Source organism: Schistocerca americana, chromosome X (genome assembly GCF_021461395.2).
Source record: "Schistocerca americana isolate TAMUIC-IGC-003095 chromosome X, iqSchAmer2.1, whole genome shotgun sequence".
NCBI lineage: Eukaryota > Metazoa > Arthropoda > Insecta > Orthoptera > Acrididae > Schistocerca > Schistocerca americana.
The window spans coordinates 772,225,801-772,236,413 of NC_060130.1; the positions used below are offsets into that span (position 1 = coordinate 772,225,801).

The following is a 10,613-nucleotide window of genomic DNA, read 5'->3' on the forward strand; positions in this document are numbered from 1 at the left end:
TTCGTCAGTATGTACTGTACTTCCTCGATTCACCGCCATGATTTCATACGGGATACTCTACCTGTGCTGCTAGAACATGTGCCTTTACAAGTACGACACAACATGTGGTTCATGCACGATGGAGCTCCTGCACATTTCAGTCGAAGTGTTCGTACGCTTCTCAACAACAGATTCGGTGACCGATGGTTTGGTAGAGGCGGACCAATTCCATGGCCTCCACACTCTCCTGACCTCAACCCTCTTGACTTTCATTTATGGGGGCATTTGAAAGCTCTTGTCTACGCAACCACGGTACCAAATGTAGAGGCTCTTCGTGCTCGTATTGTGGACGGCTGTGATACAATACGCCACTCTCCAGGGCTGCATCAGCGCATCAGGGATTCCATGCAACGGAGGGTGGATGAATGTATCCTCGCTAACGGAGGACATTTTGAACATTTCCTGTAACAAAGTGTTTGAAGTCACGCTGGTACGTTCCGTTGCTGTGTGTTTCTATTCCATGATTAATGTGATTTGAAGAGAAGTAATAAAATGAGCTCTAACAAGGAAAGTAAGCGTTTCCGGACATATGTCCACATAACATATTTTCTTTCTTTGTGTGTGAGGAATGTTTCCTGAAAGTTTGGCCGTACCTTTTTGTAACACCCTGTATGGCTTCCCCCTACTTATACCTCCCGAGGATATCACGAATGTAAAATTAGAGAGGTTCGAACGCGCACGGAGGCTTTCCGGCAGTCGTTCTTCCCGCGAACCATACGCGACTGGAACAGGAAAGGGAGGTAATGGCAGTGGCACGTAAAGTGCCCTCCGCCGCACACCGTTGGGTGGCTTGCGGAGTATAAATGTAGATGTAGATGTGGATAATATTGCTTTGATGTCACTAAATAGAGGGTTTTCAAATACTACCACTGGGTGGAACTCCCAATTCGATATCAAACTGATACTGACACGCTTACAGGCAATGGTATTTAAACAATAGGTTTGATTGAGCAGCATTGTTTCCACTCAGGTGGCTGTTGCTGGAATAACTTCACCTTGCTTGCAAGGAAACTGACTTATTATTTAAGCATATTTGCTTTCTTTCCCGCGTGCATTCCTATTCATTACCATAGGCATTAATACAGGGGCTCTAAAATTACCTTACAAACTTCAAGGACTGGGAGAGAGGCTGAGTAGATAATATTTTTAATTGGAACCCATGTCCAGAAACGTGCCTCTTCCTTGCTACAGACGCTTGAAAAAAGGTACGAATGAAACAGGGTAGTCGTGGTGGGGGTAGGAGGGAGAGGAGGGTGCTTACGTCTGATCGGCTTATGTCTTTTGACGTCTGTCCTACCCCTTTGACAAGGTTTGCCCCTCATTCACGTGTCTTTCAGTGTTAGAGCAACGTGATTGAGTACACGTTCGCAGAATGCACGGGGAAGCTCACAGTAATGAAAGAGCCGCACGTGACCTTTATCAACATCTTTATTCACAACGTCCGACTCCATCGGATATCATTTTCCCCACAATTACGCAACGGCTTCGACGAACGGGTACCTTCACCGTGACCAAGCGTGACTGTGGTCCTGCAAGAAAAGGAGTTTAACTGTAAACAACAGTGTTTGTGAAAACTGGTTGAGTTTCGTTTTTGTTTCTTTGGATGTTAATGAATGGAACTGTGAAACAAGTGATGTGCTGGATCACGCCTAATAAATCACTTATAAAAGTGGTCGCGTTACCAAGGTGTTTTCAAATGGTTGCAACATGCAAACGGTACATTTTTGGGCATCAGTTCCATTTCTAAATATTAGCTTCTCAGTCAACTTTACAGGTCATTGATGTTTGTAAGCGAAATTTCAGAGTACCCTGTATTTTCAATGCCTCGCAGTAGAAGTCTTGATACACGTCTCAACATCTTTACCCTTTGACGGTTCTCTTACAAGTCGATCACTGTAAATATACACTTTATGCAAATATGCTGACGTCTACTACAAGTTCATCACCACCATCGATATGGAGGAGGAGGAGGAAACTAGTGTTTAACGTCCCGTCGACAACGAGGTCATTAGAGACAGAGCACAAGTTCGGATTAGGGAAGGATTGGGAAGGAAATCGGCCGTGCCCTTTCAAAGGAACCATCCCAGCATTGGCCTGAAACGATTTAGGGAAATCACGGAAAACCTAAATCAGGATGGCTGGAGACGGGTTTGAACCGTCGTCCTCCCGATTGCGAGTCCAGTGTGCTAACCACTGCGCCACCCCGCTCGGTCCCATCAATATGGATAAAGTTATTATTACCTATGATACTAAAAGCAGAGTGATGGTGCTCGTTGTCAACTTGTAAATCCTTGAATACAGTTGGAGCTAATAACACATGTCTACGTACGAGTGGTTAAAACTTTTTGAGACAGGAAAGTATGGTTCAAATGGCTCTGAGCACTATGCGACTCAACTTCTGAGGTCATCAGTCGCCTAGAACTTAGAACTAATTAAACCTAACTAACCTAAGGACATCACATACATCCATGCCCGAGGCAGGATTCGAATCTGCGACCGTAGCGGTCACGCGGTTCCAGACTGAAGCGCCTTTAACCGCACGGCCACACCGGCCGGCTTACAGGAAAGTATTCTAGACAGTTTGTGTGTGCTGTAAAGCGACATGCAGAACTCCGAGCTGCGGTTGTGATGACATTTGCTGAATTCTGAATATCGTGTTGAGTGACTGGTAAGCGCCTAAAAGTCAGAGGCAAGGTAACTGCACAGCGTGCGGTGCATTACGTCTGCTCAGCACCGCAAATTTAAAGTTATTGTTATTATTATTAAATCATCACAAGCACAGCGATTTGCATCTACCTTTATAAACTGCAGGTGTATTTGCTTTTATTGTCTGATTGGACTGAAAAAAGGAAGGGTATATTTATTTTCATGGCAATAATTTTACGATATTTCTCCCGATTGTTATGCAGACTTGCTGGCTGTTACTGCCCCTGTTGCCGTAAGCACAGCTATTTCCTGGTCCAGTTAGCGCTGCAATAATACACTACTGCCATTAAAATTGCTACACGAAGAAGAAAGGCAGATGATAAAAGGGTATTCATTGGACAAATATATTATACTAGAACTGACACGTGATTACATTTTTAAGCAATGTGGGTGCATAGATCCTGAGAAATCAGTACCCAGAACAACCACCTCTGGCCGTAATAACGGCCTTGATACGCCTGGACATTGAGTCGAACAGAGCTTGGATGGCGTGTACAGGTACAGCTGCCCATGCAGCTTCAACACGATACCACAGTTCATCAAGAGTAGTGACCGGCGTATTGAGACGAGCCCGTTGCTCGACTACCATTGACCAGACGTTTTCAGTTGGTGAGAGATCTGGAGAACGTGCTGGCCAGGGCAGCAGTCTAACATTTTCTGTATCCATAAACGTCCGTACAGGACCTGCAAAATGCGGTCGTGCATTATCCTGCTGAAATGTAGGGTTTCGCAGGGATCGAATGAAGGGTAGAGCCACGGATCGTAACACATCTGAAATGTAACGTCCACTGGTCAAAGTGCCGTCAATGCGAACAAGAGGTGACCGAGACGTGTAACCAATGACACCCCATACCATCACGCCGGGTGATACGCCGGTATGGCGATGACGAATACACGCTTCCAATGTGCGTTCACCGCGATGTCGCCAAACACGGATGCGACCATGTGTACACAGAACCTGGATTCATCCTAAAAAATGACGTTTTGCCATTCGTGCACCCAGGTTCGTCGTTGAGTACACCATCGCAGGCGCTCCTGTCTGTGATGCAATGTCAAGGGTAACCGCAGCCATGGTCTCCGAGCTGATAGTCCATGCTGCTGCAAACGTCATCGAACTGTTCGTGCAGATGGTTGTTGTCTTGCAGACGTTCCCATCTGTTGACTCAGGAATCGAGACGTGGCTGCAAGATCCGTTACAGCCATGCGGATAAGATGGCTGTCATCCAGCTCGGCGTTCCGTATTACCCCCCTGAACCCACCGATTCCATATTCTGCTAACAGTCATTGCATCTCGACCAACGCGAGCAGCAATGTCGCGATACGATAAACCGCAATCACGATAGGCTACAATCCGACCCTTATAAAAGTCGGAAACGTGATGGTACGCATTTCTCCTCCTTAAACGAGGCATTACAACAACGTTTCACCAGCAACGCCGGTCATCTGCTGTTTGTGTATGAGAAATCGGTTGGAAACTTTCCCCATGTCAGCACGTTTTAGGTGTCGCCACCGGCGCCAACCTTGTGTGAATGCTCTGGAAAGCTAATCATTTGCATATCACAGCATCTTCTTCCTGACGGTTAAATTTCGCGTCTGTAGCACGTCGTTTTCGTGGTGTAGCAATTTTAATGGCCAGTAGTGTATCCTAACCCTAAGTATACCATCATACAAAAACAACAATAATAATAAGTATAGATGGATGACTACATACTGCAGTTGCTAACACTTCTTGTGTGTTGGGAGACTGGATAATCATTTTAAATAGGGTGTACGATACCAGACTATGCACGTCGTTTTTTGGTGGACCCAAGCGAGTAAAGCATCCTCTTACTATTCTGTTGCATCGCCATTTTCGTTGAACAATATTCCTCCTGTCTACATTCATGCATCATTGCATCATGCTTTTCCATTCTTCATGCAGAGAACTGTGAGTATACTTCTGTAATTGATGTTTATTTTGGAAAGGTTCTGCATAATTGCATTTGCATGTGTTTACAGTTCTTGTTCTCGTTTATGCTCACGGTCAGACCACTAGTGCATAGAGTTTATTTATGTGAGTGCAGCTGTTTATCTTTGTATTCTTTGCAGTAATAGTATTCTTTGTATTGCTTTAGTTGCATGTGAAAAGTCAGTTTTTGTAAAGAAAGCCAGTTATTTTAATTAATAAAATAAGTTCATACACAGCTTTATTAATCTCTCTTAGCAAACCTCCACTATCCATATCAGTTTACAACAAACAGACTTGTTAAATTCTTCTTTTCTCAATGCAGGTGACTCATAAATTGAACACACAAGACCTAGATGTACGGACAGACAGCAAAGAAATGATGGCACTCACGTCAGCATTATGTGTTTTACTAATATAAGAGGCCATCAAAAACTTCCATTTGAAGACATTCCTGCAGCGTATCTACAATATAGCACGACTCCAATGTGGGTATGCAAGCATTGACATTTAGACAAGGAATTAGTGTGCCATTCGTGTCTTTCCAACCTTCATGCAGTAAACATGAAAATATGAACTTTGGTGTCATTATCACCAAATGCATCCAAACAGGACCGCTGTGCTGTTATTTTTTTCTTAGCTGCCAAAGGAAAAACACTGGTACAAATAGATCAGAGAATGAAGAATGTGCATGGGGTCTGCCAGGGAACACCATTATGGAATGGTGCCCCAAGTTCCTTGCTGGTCATGATTCAACACAAAACACCGGTCGATGTGGGAGGCCAGCCTCATCCGTTACAGAACTCAAGTGGGAAACTCTAAAGTTATGATCTCGCCGCATGTGGTTACCACACCTTCGATCCTTTAAAAAAGGCCTTACAGGTTCGACAGTTCTTGTCTGATGAAGACATGCAGCAGGCATTATGGACTTCTTTCCCCAGCAGGACATAGAGCTTTACCAAATGGGTGTTTTCCACCTGGTAGGTTGGTGAGATGATTTCCTCAGAGCTTATGGCGATTTTCCTCGATCAGCATACCAATTCTGGACTGTACGGCCTTCGAAAATAAACTTTTTGTTTGCCCCTTACATCATAATATATGTTATTCTTGTGACATCACAATTGTAGGCTTCACCAGCTCACGTTTTTCTACCATATTGCACTGCATGCAAATTAAAATTGCTTGAAGGGTGGGTATGGGGAGCTGAAGTTGCCTGCAGTTGGCACTTACCAGGACTAGTGGGGGCACCCACATGGAGGGAGGCAAGGAGGCCTTCACAGACCAATGATGCGATCATGTCATGACCTTAAAGATAACGAAGTGCAGATCCTGATAAGAAAGTGATGACGGATGCTGTGTCAGCATTTTAGGCTAGAACTATCTCTGACACACTACGCATAGAGAGTTTAATTAACTGTAAAGCTACAGAATTTCCGACAGCCAGTCAAACTACGTCTGTCGACATCGTCTCCACTTCTGCTATCGTAAAGCACAGCACAACACAAGACAACACTCGTACCGACTTGACAGAAAATCCTAGGAAGTTATGGTCTTACGTGAAATCAGTAAGTGTCTCAAAACAGCATATCCAGACACTCCGGGATGATGATGGCATTGAAACAGAGGATGACACGCGTAAAGCTGAAATACTAAACACCATTTTCCAAAGCTGCTTCACAGAGGAAGTCCGCACTGTAGTTGCTTCTCTAAATCCTCGCACAAACGGAAAAATGGCTGACATCGAAATAAGCGTTCAAGGAATAGAAAAGCAACTGGAATCACACAACAGAGGAAAGTCCACTGGACCTGACGGGATACCAATTCAATTCTACACACAATGGAGAGACGTCTACAGACGTGAAAGTAACCTCTGGCGTGCCACAGGGGAGTGTTATGGGACCATTGCTTTTCACAATATATATAAATGACCTAGTAGATAGTGTCGGAAGTTCCATGCGGCTTTTCGCGGATGATGGTGTAGTACACAGAGAAGTTGCAGCATTAGAAAATTGTTGCGAAATGCAGGAAGATCTGCAGTGGATAGGCACTTGGTGCAGGGAGTGGCAACTGACCCTTAACATAGACAAATGTAACGTATTGCGAATACATAGAAAGAAGGATCCTTTGTTGTATGATTATATGATAGCGGAACAAACACTGGTAGCAGTTACTTCTGTAAAATATTTGGTAGTATGCGTGTGGAACAATTTGAAGTGGAATGATCATATAAAATTAATTGTTGGTAAGGCGGAAACCAGGTTGAGATTCATTGGGAGAGTCCTTAGAAAATGTAGTCCATCAACAAAGAAGGTGGCTTACAAAACACTCGTTCGACCTATACTTGAGTATTTCTCATCAATGTGCGATCCGTACCAAGTCGGGTTGACGGAGGAGATAGAGAAGATCCAAAGAAGAGCGGCGCGTTTCGTCACAGGGTTATTTGGTAAGCGTGATAGCGTTACGAAGATGTTTAGCAAACCCTAGTGGCAGACTCTGCAAGAGAGGCGCTCTGCATCGCGGTGTAGCTTGCTGTCCAGGTTTCGAGAGGGTGAGTTTCTGGATGAGGTATAGAATATATTGCTTCCCCTACTTATACCTCCCGAGGAGATAACGAATGTAAAATTAGAGAGATTCGAGCGCGCACGGAGGTTTTCCGGCAGTCGTTCTTCCCGCGAACCATATGCGACTGGAACCGGAAAGGGAGGTAATGACAGTGGCACGTAAAGTGCCCTCCACCACACACCGTTGGGTGGCTTGCGGAGTATAAATGTAGATGTAGATGTAGAGGGGGGCCATGGTGTGGTCAATGGCTGTAGGAAGTAACTCCCATCTAACAGAGCCTCTAAAAAGTTTAGATTCATGTTCTTTTGCCAAGTCGATAATTGTCAATTTTGAAGAGATATACAAGAACAAATGAACATATTTTTCAGATTTTCGTTCATGGTAGTCGTATGGGGTAATATTTCGCCATATCTAAAATGAATTCACCGTAAAAAGAAAATTACTTACAAGGGAACCTCCCCATCGCACCCCCCCCCCTCGGATTAAGTTGGCACAGTGGATAGGCCTTGAAAAACTGAACACAGATCAATCGAGAAAAAAGGAAGAAGTTGTGTGGAACTATGAAAAAATAAGCAAAATATACAAACTGAGTAGTCCATGCGCAAGATAGGCAACATCAATGATCGTCTATACTCAGGAGCGCCGTGGTCCCGTGGTTAGCGTGAGCAGCTGCGGAACGGGAGATCCTTGGTTTATAAGTCTTCCCTCGAGTGAAAAGTTTAATTTTTATTTTCAGACAATTATTATCTGTCCGTCCGTCCGTCCGATGCGATGTAACTGCGCCGTAGTATGGGGACGCTACACCTAAAGAAACATCGAAACATCCAAAAGAAAACCTAAATCGGGCAAGGTAGAAGAATCTTTTTACCCATTCGCCAAGTGTACAAGTTAGGTGGGTCGACAACATATTCCTGTCATGTGACGCACATGCCGTCACCAGTGTCGTATAGAATATATCAGACGTGTTTTACTGTGGAGGAATCGGTTGACCTATGACCTTGCGATCAAATGTTTTCGGTTCCCATTGGAGAGGCATGTCCTTTCGTCTACTAATCGCACGGTTTTGCGGTGTGGTCGCAAAACACAGACACTAAACTTATTACAGTGAACACAGACGTCAATGAACGAACTGACAGATCATAACTTTGCGAAAATAGAGGAAGTAAATATTTCACTCGAGGGACGACTTGAACCTAGGACCTCTCGTTCCGGAGCTGCTTACGCTAACCACGGGGCCACGGCGCTCCTGAGCTCGCAAGTGCCTTGAAATTGCGTATCTTACACATGGGCTACTCAGTTTGTATATTTTGCTAATTTTTTTCATAGTTCCTCATAACTTCTTCCTCTTTTCTCGATTGATCTGTGTTCAGTTTTTCAAGGCCTATCCACTGTGCCAACTTACAACTAAATCTGACGGGGGTGCGATGGGGAGGTTCCCTTGTTAGAATTATGCGTATGAGCCATGCACACATATATCCTGTAAGCGTCCGTTCAAGAATGGACATATTAACTGAGCCTTACAGTAGATTTATTTTCTGATGCCGTGCGGGGTAGCCGTGTGGTCTTGGGCGTTTTGTCACGGTCCGCGCGGCTCTCCCCGTCGGAGGTTCGAGTCCTCCCTCGGGCATGGGTGTGTATGTCGTCCTTAGTGTAAGTTAGTTTAAGTTACATTAAGTAGTGTGGAAGCTTAGGGACCGACGACTTCAGCAGTTTGGTCCCATAAGACCTTACCACAAATTTCCAATTTCCTTGTCTGATGAAACTTATCGGCATTGTCACTTAATCGTTTAGTGTTACTTGAAAGTGCAACTTTAACTACTGATTATCGATCATCTATTGTTGACATTTTCTCCAAATGTAACATGTTATTGTTCGCCATAGAAATCTAGATTGGAGGGTCAAAATAAAATACAGTAATAAAATACATAATTATTGAATGCACTCTCGATTGTATTTCTAAATCAGGGCATGTATGTTTCCCACTTCGGAAAACAAACTTCACTCCTCTTTGTTTCCAGATACCTAAAATAGTTTTTCCTTGTTAGAGCGCAATTTAGTTTCAGAGAAAATATGTCCGAGATTGTGTAGAATTACGCGTACCGGCACTTGTTTCTGCATATGACACCTATACACAACTATGCCGTGGGTAAACACGTCCGCTGTACGCAATCATATGATATACAGGTACACTCTTTGACATAAAACTCGACCGGCGGCCGGCCGCTTCAGAGGCTAAGTCCGCGCCGATCGCGACATGGGACAAAAAAACTGGCCAACTCGCTAATTCTCAAAGTCCGGTTATCTGCACAATCTGGCAACACTGTAGACTGCGACACTTCCTGGAGGACAACTTGTCCCATGATAGAGAAACCTTAGGCCGATTACGCCTGTGGTCTAGCGGTAGCGTCCATTGTTTCTGTTCATAATTTCAGTGGATCGAGAGCAGGTCGCGTAAAATATTTTTATAGCCTCTTCTGTCTGAATGCTGAAGACGTGAATGTAATGGTAGCGCAGATTCAATCTATTTCGCTTTCTGACACACCGATATCAAAATTTTATCCAGTAACGATTTTGCGGCAGATTTCCTGCAGACTGTCCTCCTCTGGACGCCGTATGCGGCAAAGCTCCGGGATCCATTTGCTGGCTACTGGCAGCGGCCGTGGCGACAGCAGCGGCTCTGCACTCCCCCGTTCTTTATCGAAAGCGCTTGCTACCGCTCATCGCTTTTGTTGATTTAAAATGCTTTATTATTAAATGTTGCTCCACAGAAAATTTCTACAATTTCCATTCACGCTCAAAAGCAACGGAGACAGACGCCCTGATTAGTAGGTGGGTATTATATTACATTAATCAGCAAGAACTGAGTATGGCCCGAAATTAATTTTATAGACTGGGACGAAATTAAACCACCTCACTACATTCGATGAATTTATAAATGCTTCATACCTCGTTTCTGTTCCTTTCAAACTCAATTGTTTGTGCAATTTTTGGTCAATGTTTGGACGTTTTCGTCAAGCCAGAGTGAGCGTCTGTGGTGTAGAGTGTATTACAGTTCTTGTTTCACTCCTTATGGTAAGTCTATGCGATAAACTGTGTGAATACCTTGCAATGTATGCTCTGTAGCAGTGCAGCAACACTGCACATTTGGAGTTCCATGTATGGGTTCATGAAGTATTTATTGTTGATCGGAAGTGATAGTTAAGGTCATCAGATTTAAACCAGAAAAATTTGTCGTTTTGAAGGTTTCAGAGAACGGAAAGGAATTGCTAACGCCGGTGTTAGAAAACGTCTACAGTTAAATGCTATTGCGAAAATTTAGAAGAAGGGAACTATATTAATCAACATGTGCACTTCATAAACA

The 10,613-nt window shown here is 44.0% G+C and overlaps 1 non-coding gene across 1 annotated transcript; it reads right to left on the reverse strand.

Annotated features, from left to right (window-relative positions):
* Positions 1–2,174: 2,174 nt before the first annotated feature.
* On the reverse strand, positions 2,175–2,247 carry Trnaa-cgc. Its single transcript has one exon. It is a non-coding gene; the product is annotated as a tRNA-Ala (tRNA).
* Positions 2,248–10,613: the final 8,366 nt, after the last annotated feature.